This window comes from Artemia sp. Qi Xiang Cuo, chromosome 11 (genome assembly GCF_049724085.1).
Source record: "Artemia sp. Qi Xiang Cuo chromosome 11, ASM4972408v1, whole genome shotgun sequence".
Taxonomy (NCBI): domain Eukaryota; kingdom Metazoa; phylum Arthropoda; class Branchiopoda; order Anostraca; family Artemiidae; genus Artemia; species Artemia sp. Qi Xiang Cuo.
The window spans coordinates 41197747-41218814 of record NC_142804.1 but is presented as its reverse complement, the minus strand read 5'-3'; the positions used below and the strand labels follow the sequence as shown (position 1 = coordinate 41218814).

Here is a 21068-nt window from a genome sequence, read left to right as displayed (position 1 = left end):
GTGAGTATGTGTAAGCGTATTTATGCTCTGTATCCTACTGATGCCCGCCTAACATTTATGGGAAGGACTCTATCCCTAGCGGTTTGAAGATTAGATTTACAATACAGTCTTGAGGGAGACCTCCAGGTACAAATGTTTTCACCCAGGGGTGGGTCTGGGGGGGTGGGTGGGTGGGTTAGGGTACGTGCCGTCCCCCGCAGAAAATTGAAAATTGTACTAATGCAGGATCAGAGCGGCGAAAATTCCGATGGGGTAGCCAAATTTTTATCAGCCCCCTCTCAAACATTTATTCTGTATCCACCCGTCTCCCCCATAAATATTAGCTATTTTCGTCTATGACCGTATTCTAATAAACCTATATCGAATGCTATTGTGAACAATATTAAACACTGTTTTTAACTGTTAGCTGAAGTAAGGGCTCCTCAGTCAGTAAGGGCTGCTCTAAGTTTTCTTATTCAATCTTGCCAAAAAAATCCAACAAAAACGTAAGTAATGTAAATAATACAAATTTGGCAGTAGATAGTACAATCTTCGGTACTTCTATCATCAAAATAGCAAGTACACAAGTTCTGAGGACATTAGATTGTCTATACAAAGTAGTGAATATGGATTATCCATACAAAGTATTGAATAATGTCATTCGAAATACGACAGAGGCAAGTTATTAGGTCTTCAATCCCCCCCCTCTCACAGTAAAAAGTCATATATATCCTCTTCCTCTTTAAGTGAAATCTTGGTCACGTCAAAAGGTGGGGGGGTCTTAGTCTTTATTCGACTATTATCCCATCATCTTTCGAGTTAAGTTTGCTGGCCAATGTTCTGCGCTGTATTTAGGAGAAAATAGCGCTTTCAGTTTCACAACCAACCACACGATCCTAAATCGTGACTGAAGGGAATGTCTCCTCCCTTCATTCCGCTTCAGGTGCATGCAGATTTTAATTAGCCTTCTTAGAAAGGTTCCGTCAAAAAGCTTAGAACATTTTAGCACTGTCAGACTTCGAAGTAATTATAAATGGAAAAACAATCAATATGTTTGTCATTTTCAGCCAGGATCTCTTGCTAAATACCATTCTGGTTTTGGCTCCGTCATCTATCGTGTCCACGGTTTTCAGCACCTTTGTTTATAACACATGTCTGACATTTATAAGGAGAAATTATACATGCAAAAAGAATTCCCATGGGTTGCAAGTAAAACGTCTTTGTCTTTTTACCCTTCAACGCGGGCTCTTTCCTCGATTTATTAGAGCACAAAAATGCATTCTTTACAAATTACAATTTTAATAAATATCTACTGTAGCAAATTTCAGGCTGTTCCAAAAGTCTTGAATAACAAGGCTTACAGAACCCCGTGGGAAAATATCGAGTAAATGAGTGGAAATTAGGATCTTTGTAAAGGCTGTTGACAAAAACTGTCTCTAAACGAGTTCTCCGTGGCAAGTCGCTGCTCATCAATTTAGTACCTTCAGGGATAGAGAGTTTGATCATTCAGCACAGCTCCCTGAAGTTAAAATCCCTTTCAAGGGCTTGAATGTCGCTAAAATGATCACTTGCCAGTCGACTTGGATCGATAGTGCTTCAATCTTTTGAATGGATAAGCTAAAAAACTAAGTAGGGACTCGAGAAATGTTGCATTGAATGAGAAATGGTGAGGAGACGAAGTATTCCTTGTCAGATGATTATCGATACTTCGAACGATGTCCTAGATTCAAGGACTGCGCATAGGATCAAAAGTCCCAACATTTTGGAACTTCTTCTTATATTACTTACTGAGAAGTCTCCTTTTAGTTATAACAATTTAAAACAATATTTCAGTGGGTAAAGCATATTTGGCTGGCCACTTCTAAAGGAAACATGTTTTTTATTTTGAAAGAGACAGCAGTGGCCCACATGCATGCATCGCCACAGAGGCCTTTGAGTCAAGGCTTATTCGAAGGTTCAAGAGTCTTGCGAATAATTTATATATGCTTCATATAATTCTTATGTTTTTTTTTTAAGCTGGGCCTCTTCCAAAATAAAGCTTATGCCTATTTGCCCGCCCACAAGAGAATAGATCTTCAGCCACATGGGATTTGTGACATGATGGTTGGTTTATTATCACTACTTTAAATCCTAGAAAGAAAGCTTAGGTACGAAAAAAATTACGTCCGGAAGTAACTTAACTTAGTTGCATGACTTTCTCTCTAAATGTAAGCCTACAAAATAAACAGCGTAGAGCTAAGTCTAGGCAATATCGAATTGAACTAACTTAGGGTGAACGCTAGTTTTTGGCATAAAAGTTAACTCAGAAGCCACTTTTAACATAAATTACTCCAAGAGACGATATCGTATTTTATGCGGGTGAAACGCCAAATTCACAGTTCATAAACTTAAAATGCTCCTGCAGAGCTGATCAGGAGCACAAGGAAATAGAACGATAAATTATTTAGCTTAACTATCTTGTTTCATAGCTCCCAAATCTTTTTGTTCGTGATTATACCATCATTTTAATAATCAAAAGATCCTTTATGAAGCGTGAACTAAATAATTACCTTTGCTCTTCTTGAAATGAAAATTCTGTAACCAAAATTGTAGGGTTCTTTTAGCTCCACATTTGTCCTGGCTCTCTTCTTTTTATTTATTCACAAACCCACTATAAAAACACAAAGTAAGAAGTGGAGTACATAAGAAATAAGAAAAAAATTAAACAACAGAAATCACTTAAAAAACTATTCACAAAAAGAGGCTGAGGCCCGACTTTGCTGATCCTGATTTACCCTTAGCACGGAGCTCAATACTTTCTAAATGATGGACAGGATCCCGGACATGGAAATTCTGAATTATTTTGAATTACTGTGCCTAGAAGGAAGATATAGGAAATATTTACAAAACTTAAAGTAATTTTATCTAAGACGCGAAATATCTCATCCTGTCAGGAGGAGGAGCACTCCCGACAAACACGTAACGTGGGGCGCAACACAAGACAAGAAAATCTTTCGAAGATCTTTCCGGCAAAATCTACCCCGATCTGGTACAATCGAACCATAACTAGACCGGAAACTTTCCACTATTTGACAACATATTGTTTCTCTTGTCTGACGTAACGTACTAGCGAACCGTGTTCCTAGATACACAAATGAATCAACGGAAGAAATAGCAGAAGTGCCGATAGAAAGCGAAACTAGATAACTACAGTTAAACGTTCAAAATTCACACTTCGAACTATTAATTCGCAGACCAATACTAGAAAAGCCATGCAAGAGCCTATCAAGATTCGATTGAAGAGATTCGCGCGTTCTTCTAATCAGCAATACATCGTCAGTATACACGAGATAAGTTATCTCCACATCGATAAGAAACGAAGTGGGTAAAAGGCCATCAAGAAGATCAGCAATAGCCGACTTAAATATGCTGGGTTAAAGCACGCTTCCTTGGTGGACCCCACTTTTTATTTGAATCGGAGCACTCAGCCTCGAATCCCATTTAGCAAAAAGAATAGAATTACAATACCAACAAAGTAGTGTCATACAAACACTTTTATTAATTCCCGCTTTAATCAAAGAAGCAATTGCTTGATGATGATTCAGAGTCGAAAGCCTTCGAAATATCAACTGTACAAAGGAACACTGAATCATTCTTGGATTGTGTGTCAACAAGGATCTTAGGCAGAATTCGATGGGCATGTTGAAAACCAAGACCCTTCGAGAAACCGATTTGATTTGCACCGCAATCTTCAACAGAGGTAATGGACAATATTACATGCTCGAACACTCTGCTCCCATTACAAGCAACTGTGATTGGCCTATATGATTCATAAAAACCTGCAGATTTACCTCTCTTTTGCACAGACGTTATATGGCCAACTAGAAAACCATTTGGCATGGTTCGATTGCATAAAATCATTTGAAAAATCAATTGGAGGTGAGAATGAAGTTTATTCGGTGCTCTAACAAGGTTTTCGGAGCAGACACCCTGACTGTCGGGTGAAGACGAGGGTTTTAACTTCAGTAAAGCTTGTTGGATTCTTGTAATTGTAACAGCATGGATATGTGATTGCATGAATCGAGCGGGCAGTAGTGAATGAACACCAGCAGAACATTTTGTACTGATTGGAGGATTTTTATCAGAGAAAGTGTACCTATAATGTTCTTCCCATGCACGAAATGAGAGTGTTGGCCGTATGAAATCTCTTCAGCTTTATGAGCTTGGCGCCATGATTTCTGTGAACCAGAGAACTGCAAAATTCCTTTCAGGCGAAACTTACGGAGTTCTTTTTTATAGTTACGCTTTGTCCTGCACTTTAGGTCAAAAGTGGTACCACGATGTGGTCTTCCGCAGGCAATCCAGATGCGCAGCTAAAACTTGGCGTGCTGCCTAGCCTTCACAAGATTCGAGGAGAGAGACCAACCTGGCTTCTCTGAACCAACTCGAACCCTTTTGAGTCGAACTGCAGAGGCTTCAGCTCTGCGTAGAGATTGTGGAACTTGCTCGTAATACAAATTGAGATCAAGTTTTGATGCTGGGTGGTTCACCCCAGCTGCTGGGAGAGTGTATGGCACTTTACTAAGAGACAATAAAGTAATCAGAGTTAGTGAAAATAGAGTGTTGTCACACTTCGACCAGTCTCTTTTGTTGTACCACTTCGATTTGCTCTTTGGTATATCAAGCGGAGGGGCGAACTTAAAAAAAAATTGGTTAGTGATCACTGCAGGTCTCGGACTCATGGACTATATTTGCATTTTGCGTGCAAACAACATGATCTAAATCAGATGTAGCGCAAGTATTGTGAGTGTACGTAAAATCTTCTCTTTTGTTACAGATCATATAAGCAGGAGGCAGGCAGTTTAGGAAAATGTCGCTACGCGCTCCAGGGAGGCGTGGATTACAGTTCAAATCACAGCAAACAATCCAGGGACTCATTTGTAGAGGACGTAGCGTGAAGGAGCTTTGAGATATCGTCACAAACTTTAGAGAATCAGGTCAAAGAAACAGCCGTGTGATATTCAGTGGGCATATAAACGTTCACAAAAACCATTCCCTGAATTGATATGGCTATATCTCTATCCGTAGAAAAGATTAGTTTTGTCTTCAAAGCCCTTTTTGTATATGTAGCCAGACCATCGGAGGGGCACCCTCTCGTCTTCTTAGCTGCAACAAGAAATACTTCGTGGAGGATGGATATCGGAAGAAAATTTAGATTGTCCTTTGTCAAGTGGTGCCCCTGAATACAAATGGTATGTGTTGTCGCAAAAGAAGTTGAGATGCAGAAATGAAGTTGAGAAAACATATTTCAAACACATGTTAAACAAACAAGATCCTATCGCTTTGGGTTGAATCGCAGAGATATATACGGTATCACGTGCGCGCGTGGCGCAAAGCGCAACACGCGCAAGAAACTAGTACTATTGGGGGTTCTACTTAATACCTTGAATTCTATGCGAATGGCAACCCAACTCTGCGAGACAATCTACAAGCAGGGTTGTCACCATGGTCAGTTCCTAAAGTTCTATGATTGCCCAATGTGCGTGCTACACAGCAATTTTTGGGGCTAAAGTCATAAAGTGACTGTAATAGTGCTAAAGTAGCACTTTCGTGCTGCAGGTTCAACCCTGTCTACAAGCCTAGGTTAGCCAGTCTGTCAATGTTGATAGGCAATTTTCCTTGGTAGCGGAAGCTTAGGGTAAAATTGAAAAATAGGATACGTAATTAAGTTCTTTATAGATTTTGGTGTGCCAGCAAAAGATGATATTGTTGTTGTGAAGTTGTTGCGACGTGTATTTACTAGTTGTTGCGACAATTATTACTTTGAAAAAAATTCATTTTACGCGTAGACCAAAAATCATTAATTTGGCTACACACGATGCAAAATACTTGAGCCCGGCTGACACGGTAGATACTACGTCTGCAAGTATATTTATATACCGAAATACATATAAAGGGCTGTGCAAACGTTTTACCAGACTATTTGTTACGAAATCCAGATACGGAAGGAAATTTGATAATAACCATCCAGAACGAACTGGAAGGGATATAAATACTGTCTAATAAAAATATTTCGAATCATCAAGATAAAGACGATTTTTGTTTGGCGATGAAATCCTTTTTATCAAAAGGAACGGAACTGCCAGAGCACTTTAAACGTTTTTTAAAGGACTTTCGATCTTGACGAAAGTAAAAATATTCTAGTAAGATATCATAGACCATCGCAAGAATATAGAAAAAATGACTTAAAAATTATTCCAGTAATTCCAAAATCTCTGAAAGGAGAAGTTTTACAGATAACACATGCAACGATTGGCTGTCACATGGGAGAAGCAAAAACTATGGGGAGGCTGAAAGGAAATTTTTATTTTCCAAAAATGTACTCAAAAAGTAAAAGCTTTTATACAAAGCTGCCAAGAGTGTACCAAACAAAATTTACCACCACAAACCCCTAGGGCTGAAATAGGTAAACAGCCCACCCCTTCAGGGGTCGGAGAATTAATTTCAATAGACATTTGGGGAACCGAAGGAAGTTTACCAGTTTCCAGGAAAGGAAACAGGTGTGTACTACCCGTAGTCGACCATGTTAATTCATATTTTTACGCTTTCCCCGTGATAAACAAAAAGACAAAAACCATTTCGAAAATTATGGTCAATTTCCTATTTTTACAACACAGAATTGATCCTAGAGTTTTGCTTAGTAACAACGGGCCCTGTTTTAGAACTAAATTATTATAAGAAATTATATAATATCTGGAAGTGAAACAATGGTTTACTTCGGCTTACATGGCAGCAGCAAACTGAAAGGTTGAACGTAAGCATAGGGAATTAGCTTACTTGATGGGAATACATGCAAGAGAAGAAAAAATAAATTGGGATGAACATTTACCATTTGTAGTCTTTGCAAAAAGTACGGCTTTTTCACACTCCTTAAAAGAAACGCCATTTTTTTTGCGACATGTAAGAGATCCCAGAATTTGTTTAGATGAAATACAAAATGATAGAGTATATTACAACTTAGACCAATATAAGCAAGAAATGGTGATGCGAATGAAAAAAGCTATGCGACAATTTTAAGACAATCTTTAAGATATGAATACAGAACAAAAAGAAAAATATGACCAAAAAAGAAAAAACAAAACAATTTATCGTATTGGATACATGGTTTGGGTGCAAAAATAGCCTGGACGGAACAAAAAAGTTAAAACCGAAATAGGATGGGCCCTACAGAATTGTAAAGATTCTACCAAATAACTTAACATATTTTCTAAAGCATCAATATAAGGAAAAGGAAGAAGTAGTACACCATAATAGAATGAAAAAGGGATATTTTTCAAAACAGTGGAAAACAGAGCCTATACTTTCAGAAGAAGAAATAGAGGACACGATTTCACCAGTATATATCAGAAGACCATATGAATTTTATGACCTTTTTAATGACCACAAAGGTTGGGAGGAGTGGAAGGAGTTTTTAGCCCAGCCTTAGCTACAAACTATCCATAACAAACAAGAGAAAAAAGGGAAATATTCGATGCTCAACGGATAATAGCGAGGAAGAAAATCAAACTCAACATACAGGTTTAAAATGTGATAAACCAAGGGTAAAAACCGCAGAGGAAGAAAAATAGGAAGGAACCAATGAATTATCTGATTTTTATACATTAGACTCACCTACAGTCTTAACGCAAAATGGCTTTTGGAACAAACGCCATCTACCAGACGCGAGCTAACAGAATGTGACACTGATAATTCTTCTACAGAAACCGATATCACTAGACCTGGACCATCGTCAAGAAAACCCCCTTTAAGAGAGAAATTATTGAGAAAAATAAAGAAGCGAGTGGGGCAGCAACAAATTCTCCGATCAGCAGAATAAATTGCTAAAAAACTCATGAAAAAGGTCAAATACGAAGGGAAATAAAGATTAAAGATAGTTAATGAGACAACAAAACGGCACTCGGATTCAGAGCTTTTTAAGCCACATTTTAGAGACCACGGAAAAACTTGCAAAGATTATACAGAAGAGAGGCGAAAATATGAGGTTCAAAACTTGGACCAGTAAACGGAGAAAGGCAGAACAAGCGTAGCCACCAACAGATTAATATTTGAATAAAACAATTGTAACGGGGAAAAAAAATAAAAATAAAACGAGTAAAAAGCCTCTAAAGAAATATCTATATTTTCTTTTTTAATTGGTATATAAATAACATCAAGTTTGTCCTCAAATATATATCACCAGTAAAAATTAATACTGTCCCAGAGAAAAGAAATTAGCTCCGATCTGAAGTGAAATCATAGCTTCCAGAAAATATTCTGTTTCCGGGACGAGATAAAACTTCGCGAACGGTGTAATGATAAGACTTGTCAAAACGAATTAGGCCTCGTTTCATAAAAGAAATTAATAAGGCCACGTAACTTTTAAATAGTTGTTGTGAAGGACTTGCGACGTGTATTATTATGGTATTTGAGTGTTGTAGTCGTAAATGCCTTTATTCTCCCTTTATAGGGGAGATAAACTCTATCCCTAAGGTAATTTAACTTTGGTATCGTGCCTTAGGCTATGACCGAACTAATGAGGCGTACCGACTGGGTATGTTCGAGGGGCTAAGAGTAGATTGTAGAGAGGTTGTCTAAAATACAATCCTTTTATTCATTTAACATATAATATAATCGGATATATTCTTTCTACTGGGACTGGCTGTCCCAAGTAAACCACAAGTCACAGAAACTACAATAATAAACGATAAGATAGACACTTACAAGGGTAAGACAAAATTCCAAGGTATTTCTAAAAACAACGGACCAGAGGTCAGTCCGGCATAAAGTTAGTATCAGATCACCCCTTCCGATAAAATGTATCTTTTATACATTTTTATCAACAACACCTTCCCGCGTAATCGCTAGGAAGTGGTAATTTCTCAATTTCCCGTTAAACAGAACTTGGCCAAATATGTTCCTTATCTTAATAAAAAGTGGTATTTCAAAACTTTATATTTACGTCTTATATATTTTTACTAAATTAATAATTAACTAAATTAGAAAGCTTTACCACATTGTCGACAACAGTTTCACCGAGGGTACATTAAGAATCAGAATTTTAGCAAACTCAATGTTTTTAACCCCAGTGCAATAGTATACGCTTTTGTGACAGTCACAATTGTCAAATAAAAAACCCTGGCATCTCTTACAAATCTCCATGCAAAGTTTCATCGCAACGAAACTAAGGTCGACAATATAATCGTTAAATGGTACACTTAACTAAATACTAACTACAAACCATATTTTAACTAACAAATAAACGTTTAAATGGGAATAAATCCATTTACGTAGACAGTGAAAAAACAGGTACAAAAGTCCAGATATTTCGATCACATATACAGCGACCGTCATCAGTAGAAATACTAAAGAAATCAAACTGAAACTAGCATATTTTTATAAAACAAATAAATAATCTTTCAAGTCATTCACAGAATGATGAACTTCCGAATTATTAACTAGATTTATTTTCAGAGAGAGTTCAATGACAAAGTTCATTCAAAGTCTTGATGTAAATTTCCTTCTTTAATCTTACCCAAAGGTAAAACAACTTTCCAATGAAGGTGACAAAGCCTTCTGTGTCTTCTAGTTGCAAACGAAATGCTCAGTTTATGGTTGTTTACCCGGTTGGTCAGATTTCCCCATATATACGACGCATAATAGAACGGCAGTGTGGTCTAAGAAAAAGGATACCCAATTGATGGTGTTACTTCGAAAATGCATATTTTTACTGTATACTTACTATTCAAACTTTACCGGTGAAGTCACCTGATATACTCTTGCGCTATTATAGTCTAATGCTCGAGCCACATTTAGTCACACTTCTGGATAAACCAACATTACTCACGAATGCAACGCTAATGGTGTATCATGTGAGTAATTTTGTGTGTTATCCACTCTTATTTGCCGTAACTTCTGTGGTTATTATCTGTGGTGGCTTTATCACCTCGGCTGTAATAATTAAAAAGGCGACATACGCCATTTTTGCTACTTTTCAGGAGAGCCAGAAAACGGAAAAAAGTTTGTTGGCTGTGGTCGCTCTGAAGGGCGAGGCTAATGGAGATCAAGGAAACATATTCTAGACCAGTTTTTTCTGCTCTTTTCAGTGGTATAAATTGAATTCAAGTATTCTGAGCAAGCTCAAAATCATTCCATTTTATGGCGTATGTCTCCTTTTTCCTTGACAAAAAAAGGAGACAAATGCCAGGTCCCCATGTTAAAGCTCCATAAGAAATCCTTTTCTGTTATTCCGAATTCCAAGAAATACTGAAGGAATCTGGGCATTTTGTCTGCAATATCAAACAGAGGCTGCCTCTGAGCTTTCTTTTGATATGAAATTTACCTGCGACAATCGTTCCGTTGAAGTACTAGAGATTTCTGATCCAATCTTACTTTTTGCACTATCTTACTTTTTACTTTTTGCTTCCTCTTCCTTTCCCTTGGTGTACTACAGAATTACTTACAAGAACCTCCTGGATTGTGGCCATTTTGTACATTTTATCAGACCGAGCACATCATACCCTCCTTTTATATTAATTCATCGTTTTGTCAAAGTACTTTGAAACTTCTCCTCGCCCGACTCTAACTATTCGTAGTCCTCTTCTTTCTCTTTTTGTACTCCAGGACTTCAAATAATATACCTCTTTTATTTAAAATAATACAAGACTAAAAATAAGGAACTGAATTGGCACAACCTCTTGAAAGAACTTCGAATAATGCAAAGTAAAATATAAAAAACTCAATCATTGGCACGACCTGTTTGGAACACTGGAAGATTTACTTCTACAAGACACACCAAAGTGATGATGTTTAAACAATGTCTAAACACGTTTGCAGTTCGTAGTATCCCAGAACCAAAAATGGATTTTGATTAGTGCAAAATTCTACTTATGCTACTTCTACTTGAATCTACAAGAAGAAATGAATCACAAGGTAGCTTATTAGGTCGTTGTTTAAATATCATCACTTTGACATCCTTCAAAACACGTGGTTAGATCAGGAGACTCTTCATTCACTGGCGAGTCAATCCAAAATTGCGTTTTCCGCTATTTAGAAATGAGTGCGGATAGCCTCAAAATTCCTTGCTTCTTTGCTTTTGAAATCCCTCTAGGACCTTTCACGTTCTCTGGCAAACCTTTCATGCGCTTCGATTTCTGTTTAAGAAAATCAAAACGTTGTAAAGTGTCGTCGAAATCGTACTTGTAGCAGAGATCTTTCTGCCCCTTTTGAAAAGTAACTGCAGAATAGAATCCTTTTCAGGGTCCTTTTTAGGTGCCTTCTCATTTTTCAACAAGAAAAAATCTTTCGTGTCCAGAACCTTCACACGAGTGTTTTTCCTGCAATTTTGCATCAGAGTTACCAGATCCTTCAAATCCTCGACAGCATCCTGATTTCTTATCTTCTTTTCGATGCAACCGTGAATAGCATCCGCCGTCATATGTGTATGACCCTTAGTAAGGTACTTTAAAGTAATGGAGTGGGGTCCCCAGCTCTGATTCACGATGCAAACAAGTGCACTAAACAGAATCCAATTTTTGTTTTGGGCTGAGCAATTGTCACACCACAAGACAAATTCTTTCACTTCTCCCAACTTGCTAATCAGACTGTATATGGCTGAGACCACACCATCAGCAGTCCTGCCATAGATGGCTTCATGCCATACTATGCAATACGCTGTCTCCGGCACACTTCCTGACTTTACAGGAGCAAAAGTCTCATTAAAGACTACTAAACGGCTAGTGAAGTGTGACTCCTTGATTTTTGGCATAATGGACAGCAAAAGTACTTTCTGAATAAAAATGCTGTACACCACTTTTTCCACCCCATGACGGTGTTGCGCATCTTTTTCTAGCTCCTTTCGTGCTTTCTGCGCCATTTGCTTATGATTTTCCATTACCTCCTTGTCTGATTCAGTTAGCTGCTCATTTTTCTCTTTGTTTTTCATGGTGTCACAAAGTTCGCAGGTATCACTCTTAGGCATTTTCAAAGATACATTCATGCTGTGCATCACAGCGGCATAAGAAGCACGAGAGCATTTTTCATTTGGATAGTTTTTCTGAAAATCATCAAGCATCAACTGAACAGTGAGTTCTCTTGGTAAGTATCTCACATTTGGACTATTTTTTCGACGATAATGCGGCTAGCATGGCCTGAAAGACTCGATATGCATCACTATAAGTTCTTTATTTAATGTCTCTTTGCTGTTGCTTTGTCTACCACGTCTCTCCTTGACTGGAAAAGTCACAGACTCCTTGCCAATCTTCTTGCAGATTCTCTCAATCCGCTTCCTACTAGAAAATCCCAGTGTGCACATAAAAGTATTTCGGCAGACCCTGACACGTAACGGTTTTGGACTGCCGTCATCACCGGATTTCAAAGGTAAGAAATAGCTATAACTGAGCTTTTTCTTCAATGGCAAACGGCCATCTACTTTCACCCTTCTCCGGAAAATATTCACTGCCTCTATCAGTGGTTTTTTGTAGGTTAGGCGTTCCACGTGGTCCAGAGCCCAGTATTCGCTTTGGATCTCCTTCCGCATTTCCATAGACAACATAGAACATTTCATTTTACAGCCGGCCGAGCATTCCTTATCTATAAAAGAACTTTTCATTTTGGCTTTTTCAGTGCTTGCTTTTCTTCTCGCTTCCTTTCTGTTTTTCTCTTTTGCACTTCTGAATACAGGATTCTTCTTTGACTCTGGTAGAGAATCTTTGTCTTGCTCTATACTGGGGCCTTGTTCCAGCTCATCTGAATTTTCCTCGACTACAGAAGTTTTTCTTTTCTTTTTGTTTCGCACTTTTTTCATTCTCTTTCTTTTTCTATCGCATTTCTCACTTCCGCTACTCTCACTTGAACTTTCCTCAACTGGCAAATACTCATCTGAACCAATGCTAGAAGCTTCGTCGGTGTCTGAATAAGCCGTCAGATTTTTCATTTTGGCAGCGACAGGTTGCAATCCCTTTGGTCCCTCATCTTTGGGGTGGTCTGAACTTTGAGTTCTGGCAGTGCCATCACTACATACCATTTCCAATACGTCCAGTTCCTCGTCTTTTCCGGTGTTTGAGCATCGCGTCTCAGGATTTTCGTCACTAGACAAGCTCTGAACCAAATCCAAATCAAGTATATTTCCATCAGGCAAAACTTCACTTGCATTTAGAGACAGATTTTTCTCTATTTTTGCATTTTGGTCTCAATCACATTACAACAACTGTTTCTTCTTTTCTTCAAATCACAATGATTATGCTGAAACTCGGCTGATTTTTGAGCCAAAAAGGAGACATATGCCAAATATTAAAGTTCAAAAGAACAGGGTCAAAAGGAGACACGTGCTCTGCACGTATCTCCTTTTTGGCCCAGCTACGATCCGCGTCCAAATGGCGTATGTTTCTTTTTTATCTTCGCAACTCTAGGAGATAGGAGAATCTGACTTCACCATTCGATTCCTCGTGCTGGGTTTACCCATGACATACACATAACTCATTTCCGACCAAAATGGCATATGTCGCCCTTTTAATTATCACAGCCGACCTACTGTATAGCATAACTCATACATTGAATATTACAGTTGTTGTTTCTGGAAATTTTATTAAGCTATAGACACCATTATGCATTTTAAAGGAATAAATTTAAAAGGAAGATAACGGTGAGGATGAATGTTACCCCATTAAATAGTAAATTAAATAGTAAATTAAATTGATCGTCAAAGTTAATTTATCCCAAGAAGTTTTATTTTTCCAGGGAATTCGACCAGTTTGAATAGTATTCTGATTTGACTTGATTTTTCTCCTTGTTTTTACGGCACAAAACACCAAATGTTCAAATATATTTCATTTGCAGTAAAGCACAACTTACACTCTAGTTTTACTGTTACAAATTTCACTCTTACCTGCTACAACTAATTTGAAATTAGAGGCACTTGAAAATAAGAAAGTATTGATCATGGCTTGACGGAGTTTGAAAACGCACGACTATGGGTACGATGAACAAAAATTAATTAAAAAAAAAACATTCCGAAAAATAAGTTTTTCAAAGAAAAGTAAAGGCCATTTTAAAATTAAGCTCAGCAGATACAAATACCTGTTAAAATCGATCAGAAATTGCTATTAAAGAATAAATGAAACCCAAAACGAACAGAAATTAAATTACCAAACATAGCAAAAAACATACAACAAGTAGGCCTAATAATATAAACGAATAAATAGAACACGTGTTGTTCTCGTCTAGTGCATCAGGAGTTTTCACAAAGCGGGTTCTCGAGGAAAACACGGGGTTGAAACTTCGAACCCGCTGGAACTAGACGAAAAACTAGAAACTTGAAACTAGACGAGAACAACCCGTGTTCGAACCCACTGAGCCTGTAAATGCGGCTCTTGACACTTCGAAAACATTCATTTCCTAACTCAGATAGCTCTTCACAGTCGGTTACAAAAGGAAAGAAATTATCCTTCACACATCGGGCAGGGAGGCAGGGACCGGCCTCCAACCTAAACTTTTCCAAAATTTTTTTTTTTCTCCTATAACCAAACTAAAGAGTTCCTCTTTACTTGCCGTTCATTGCTATGAATAGTTTAACCAATTTCAACAATAACAACGCCAATATATTTCAGTAAAAAAGAAAATCTTAAAACATTAAATGTAACTTCTTCCTCTTCATTAGCCACAATTTAAACGTGAGCATTTCTCGTTTAACAAGCACTTTAGAGATGTACAAGTACTTTAAAGATGTTTATTACTAGTGACTTCCTCTTAGGTTCCAAATGATGAAACCCAAATTTTACGGGCGTTTAGGGAACTAGTAACTGCGTAAAAGAGGGAAACTAGTTAAAAAAAAGTTTTAGGTCTAGCAATTAAAACTAAGACTGCACCGTTTGTTTGAATGTAATATATTTGATATCATCCCTATGGGAGGACAGAAACTAGTAACGTAGTTTTGCATTGAATAAGTCGGCCGATCGCTTTAGTTTACTTGACATTATTAAGAATGTAAACTTATTTCTGCTTGAAGAACTATTTTTAGCTGACCAATCATTGACCGTTTTACATTCTTACGTATCCATTCCTTACGTTAAGTTAAGTAATACAGATCAGGAATTTGTTAGGGTGTTTCAGATTTTTAGTAATAGAACAAATCCTGAAATGATATTTTATGTTTTTTTTTGTATTCCGTATTCTTTTTGTATCCTTTTTCTTTAATCGGAAAAATTCCTTACAACACCTTTAGCATTTTCCTGAATTGACACCCCCTGGTTTATCCCGCCGATCTGTGCGGTGGCTACTGGCTAGTAGTCTTGCCAAATTATTCACTTTTCCTTTTTACAATTTTTTCGTTACCCGTTAAAGATCCCATTTTTTCTCTACCAGTTTTGAAACCAATCTTTTTTTAGGCTGTTCTAGTTGATCTAGCACTGGGACACCAGCAGAGGATTAATTTTTTTCTGTAACTTAATTTGAAAAAAAAGAAAAAAGACGGATTTGCCTCCCTGAAATTGTAAAATATACCCCCCTAAATTTTCGTGAATTGACGCCACTATACACTTTTATCAGTAAAACCTACAGGTGTCAGTGGCTCTAATTCACAAAATAGTATGGAAGACTGATTTCTTTCTATTATTAACTAAAAATACTTTTTCCACAAAACAAGTTTTTCAAAAAAAGGAAAGAACTCCCTTAAACCAAAAATGAACAAAATTAGAATCAAATAATCTACCAAGCATACAACTGGCACAAATCAGTATCAATAAATAAAAAAAACCAAAATAAACAGAAACTAAAATATATAACAAGTCAAACTCAGAACGAGGAGAAATTAATATGAGTAGGGTTCTAAAACCCTGCCAGTTTAATATACATATGCTGATATTTATTCCTTAAAATCTTAATTAATTTTTGATTTCTTAAAGTTATAACAATTAAAATATTTAAAAGATTTTTTTTCGGTAAAGTACAAATTATAGTCTGGCTTTGAGAAAGCATAAGGTTTTAGAACCCTACTCATATTAATTGCTGCTCGTTTTGAGTTTGACTCTGCTATTTATTTTAATTTCTGTTTGTTTTGAGTTTCATTTACTTAGTTTGTTTTGAGTTTCATTGTTTTGAGTTTCATTAGTGGTAGTTGTATGCTTGGTAGATTATTTGATTTTATTTTTGTTCATTTTGGTTTAATGGAGTTCTTTACTTTTTTCGAAAAACTTATTTTGTGAAAAAGTTCTTTTTATTTAATTTCTGTTCGTTTTATATTGATAGTTTTTTTTTCAGGGAAAAAGAATGAGCCTCTTCTAAATTTTAACAACCATTCCTTCCATAAAAACCTTAAATACCCCCTGGGCATAACTTACAACCCTTGCTCCTTATCTCTGAGGTTTGTTTCAACCCGAAAAGCCTTGTTATATGATGTTTAGACTATTTTGAATAGAATGGCTATCTCAAAATTTCTATACGATGCATTTCGGGACAATATGACGTGTGTGGGGGGGGGGGGGGGGTAGAGGTAGCTGCCCTCCGATTACTTTGACTCTTAAAAAGAGCACTAGATCGTCTGATTACCAATCCAATTAGCACCGTCTGAAGTTTATATGACCCTGTTTTCTATAAAAAACCTTATATGTCCCCAGGGCATATAAGGTTACAACCCTTGCCCTGAGGGCTGGAGGGATTTGTTATCCTCAAAGACATAATTTCCAGATCTTTCAAATACTTTGAACAAAATGGCTATCTCAAAATTTTGATTGGAAATGTTTGGGGAAATGATGGGCGTGGGGGGGGGGGGTGCATGTGCCCTCTGATCACTTTCAACTAATAAGAAAGGCACTAGTCCTCTCAATTTCCAATCGAATGAGCCCTTTTTGAAGCTTCTACGACAAAACTTTCTATAAAAACATTATATGATCCAAGGGCATAACTTGCAGCCCTTGCCCTGAGGGCCGTAGGGGGAGGCTTTTCATTCTCAAAGACATAATTTCCAGACCTTTCAACTACGTTGAACAAAAGGTCATATTTAATGTCAATCGGAAATGTTTGGGGAAATGATGGGCGTGGGGGGATTCTTCCTCCGATTACTTTCGACTATTAAAAAACGCAATAGCCCTCTCAATTTCCAATCGAATGGGCCTTTTTTAAGTTCTTACGAAAACGCTTTCTATAAGAGACCTTATACAACCCCAGGGCATAACTTACAACCTTAGCCCTAAGGGCTGTGGTGTCTTACTCAAAGGCATAATTTCCAAAACCTTCAACTACGTTCAACAAAATGGCTATATCAAAATGTTGATAGGAAGTGTTTGGGAAAATGATGGGCGTTGGGGGCATTCGCCCTCCGATCACTTTTGACTATTAATAAGGACACTAGCCTTCGCGAGTCCCAATTGAATGAATCCTTTTTAAAGTTTCTACGACAACGCTTTCTATAAAAAACCTTACAAGACCCCAGGGCATAACTTAAAACTATTGCCGTGGGGGTTGTGAGGGATTTGTTATCCTCAAAGACATAATTTCCGGACCTTTCAACTACGTTTAGCAAAATGACTATCTCAAAATTTTGATTGAATGTGTTCGGGCAAATGGCAGGGGTGAGAGGAGAGCTAGTTGCCCTCCAATCCCTTTCGACTATTGAAAAGGGCACTAGCCCTTTGAATTTCCAATCGAATGAGCCCTTTTTGAAGTTTCTACGATAACACATTCTATAAGAACCTTATATTCCCCCAGGACATAGCTTACAACCCTTGCCCTGAGGGTTGTGGGGGTGCAATCCTCAAAGACCTAATTTCAAGAACTTTAAACTACGTTGAACAAAATTCCAGAACTTTCAACTACGTTGACCAAAATGGATATCTCAAGATTTTGATTGCATGTGTTTGGGGAAATGGCAGACGTGAGAGGGGGTTAGTTGCCCTCCAATCACTTTCAACTATTAAAAAGGGCACTAGCCATTTCAATTTCCAATCGAATGAGCCCTTTTTGAAGTTTTTGCAACAACGTTTTCTATAAAAAAAACCTTTTATGTCCCCAGGGCATAACTTTCAACCCTTGCCCTGAGGGCTGTGGGGGGGTTGTCATCCTCAAAGACGTAATCTCCAGAACTTTCAACTACATTGAAAAAAATGTCTATCTAAAAATTTTGATTGGATGTGTTTTGGGATTAATTAAAAAAAACTTTTTCCACAAAATAAGTTTTTCAAATAAAAGTAAAGAACTCCATTAAACCAAAAACAAGCAAAAATAGAATCAAATAATCTACCAAGCGTAAAACTACCAAAAATCAGCGTCAATAAATAAAAGAAACACAAAACAAACAGATATAACAATAAATGAGCAAGTCAAACTCCAAATGAGCAGAAACTAACAAAAATTAGACTCACAATCCCTATACATTCCCAAGGCCGGAGCATAATTTGTACTTTAGTGAAAAAAAATGCCAATGTTTTTACTTTTATAACTTTAATAAATCAAATAGTATTAAAATTTTGATTAATAAATATCAGTATTTGTATATTAAACTGACAATGCACATTCTTTTTTCAGTAAAGTGCAGATTATGTTCTGGCCTTGCGAATAGGCAGCATAGGCAGCGGTATCGCGCTGCCTATGAAATGGTGGGCGTGAGAGGGGGGTTTCAATTTGCCTTTCAATCACTTTCGACTATTAAAAAGGGTACTGGCCCTTTGAATTTCCAAGTGAATGAGCCCTTTTTAAAATTTCTACGACAACGCTTTCTATAAAGACCTTGTATGCCCCCAGGGCATAACTTACAACCCTTGCCCTGAGGGCTGTGAGGGGAGTGTTCTCCTCAAAGACATAATTTCCAGATCTTTCAACTACGTTGAACAAAATAGTTATCTCAAAATTTGGATTGGATGTGTTTGGGTAAATGGTGGGTGTGGAAGGGGTGTTAGTTTTCTTCCAATTACTGTCGGCTATTAAAAAGGGCACAAGCCCTTCCAATTTCCAAGCGAATGAGCCCTTTTTGAAGTTCCTACGACAACTCCTTCGATACGAGGTGCCCTGGTCTAAAACAAACTATGAAACCAAAAGACCAAAAAAATAAATAAATAATACATCGTTAAAATATCGTTCTTTACATAGGCAGCGCTATTGCGCTGCCTATGATATACTTCCGAAGATGAAGTAATATTTTTGAAATCAAGGAAGGGCAAGTATCCCCCCCCCCACCACCATCCACTAATCTATGTTCCTGACAATTTTTAGAAGCTGAAAAAATCAAAATATTTCCTCGTTAGTAAAATGAGGTAAAAAATGATGAAGAGTCTCTAGGTGGTATCACACAATAGCTTCTGTTATATAAAACACAGAATTTCGGCAACAGTTCGGCTTTGGAAATACGAAATGCGTTAAGTCTGACTTTCTAAAATGCTCAGGAGAAGCAAAAATTGTTCTGAAAATATGCCTCCATGTCTCTCTCGAGCTCCAATTGTGCCTTTCTGGCCATCTCATGGTGGGCCTTTATTCAATCAGCAGCCCCTTAGTAGCTTTACTTAAAAACTGAATATATAAATTACATTAACATATTTGACGGATTGAGGAAAGGGAGCTTTCTTAAGATAGCAAAGGAAAAAAACTTGCTTTACAAAGGGTTTAGTTCAAGTCTAAAACATGTTGACCACTAAATGTCAAAGCTGTAACTGAACCTTCACAAGGATAAAGTAAAAATAAACGACCAAAAATGAAGCAGGGATCAAGCTTTTATCACTCGATTGAAATATTCCATAACGAGATGGCTAATTAGCTGCCTTGTTATGATGGCTTACCACCATATTACGACCTAATTAGGTAGTACCGCTTCATGCAAATCGGCGCGTACAAATTTTGTAAACCCAGTCTCTATCAAATTTGAATAACCCAGTTTTGATTAACTATGGTTTCTGGGACAGAACAAACAGGATAGTTTTTGGTTTTCATTGGCTGCCAGTAAAGTTTTTGCTAAAACGCCCCTTTTTATTTCAACAATCAGCCTCCAGGACGCAGTGGCGGATCCAGGGGGACCCGCCCCCCTAACGTAGTCTAAAGTAGTATAGTTTACTTAATTAGCGCAAGTTTGCGTTAATTAAACTTGCTCCTAACGCAAGTTTATCGGATCAACCTATCCCCCCTAAAAATTCTAGATCCGCCCCTGCCTGGACGATTTATTTGCTTGAATTTACGCGGTACATCAGGAAAAAATCCCTAAATTTAAGAAAAAAGATAAAACACTAGGAACGGCAACTCAACCTTTAAGGTAATTTTTTCCTATCATACTTGACTCGTAGAGAATTCGCGATAAGATGGTTCGAAATCAGGCATCCTTTAATCTCTTTTCGATGGAAGCAAAGGTCCTTTCCCATATCGACCAAAAATAGATTAAGTCAAGTAACGATGGTAAAGTAAACCGTGATCTTCTCTTGAGGGTGTTCTGGGTTGCTTCAAAATTAGATTGACAATCCCCACTAATTATCTAATACTTGAATTCTACAAGAAAATGGGACATAAAAGAAGTGAAAAAGGCGGCCGAATTTAAATGAATTATTCTTTAAGATCCCTTTTTCCTATCAGCTTCGATTCGTAGAGATTACTCGACATTGGGAATCAGTCGTCATATAGTTTCTCTCTGATGGAAGGACAAGTCTTTTTCCATATCATCAAAACATATATTAAGTCGACTAGCGATGATAGATTAAATCAAGATCTTATCTGTAGCCTATTATACAATTTCAATTGTTGTATGTTTATTTCTTGTTGCCTTTGATTTTCGAGTTAGATGCTCTCGTAGAAGTGTTATTTTGATATTCTTTGATAATGGTAGCCCTCAGACTTGAACAAAGGCGCTCATAAGCTGAATTCCAGGAGGGGGCAAACCTCATCTAATGGGCACTTTTAATGCTATATAATAGAAATTTCAGAACAAAAATCAGGTTAAAGCATTGCATATATTGGATACGTAACCTAACCTAGGTACCTTTTTCTCCCCCTAAACCCCAAAAAACAGCAGTTTAAATATTGTAAATTCAATTAGAAACCACGCTCTTCTATCAATCTAGATAACAATTACCCGCTTTACGAGCCTCCGTCACTGCATTCATTCGACT

At 37.4% G+C, this 21068-nt stretch overlaps 1 protein-coding gene across 5 annotated transcripts in view; it reads left to right on the top strand.

Annotated features, from left to right (window-relative positions):
• Positions 1 to 21068, top strand: part of LOC148946978 (DNA-binding protein Ewg-like) — a 191810-nt gene that overhangs the window by 26798 nt on the left and 143944 nt on the right. The window lies entirely within an intron of this gene.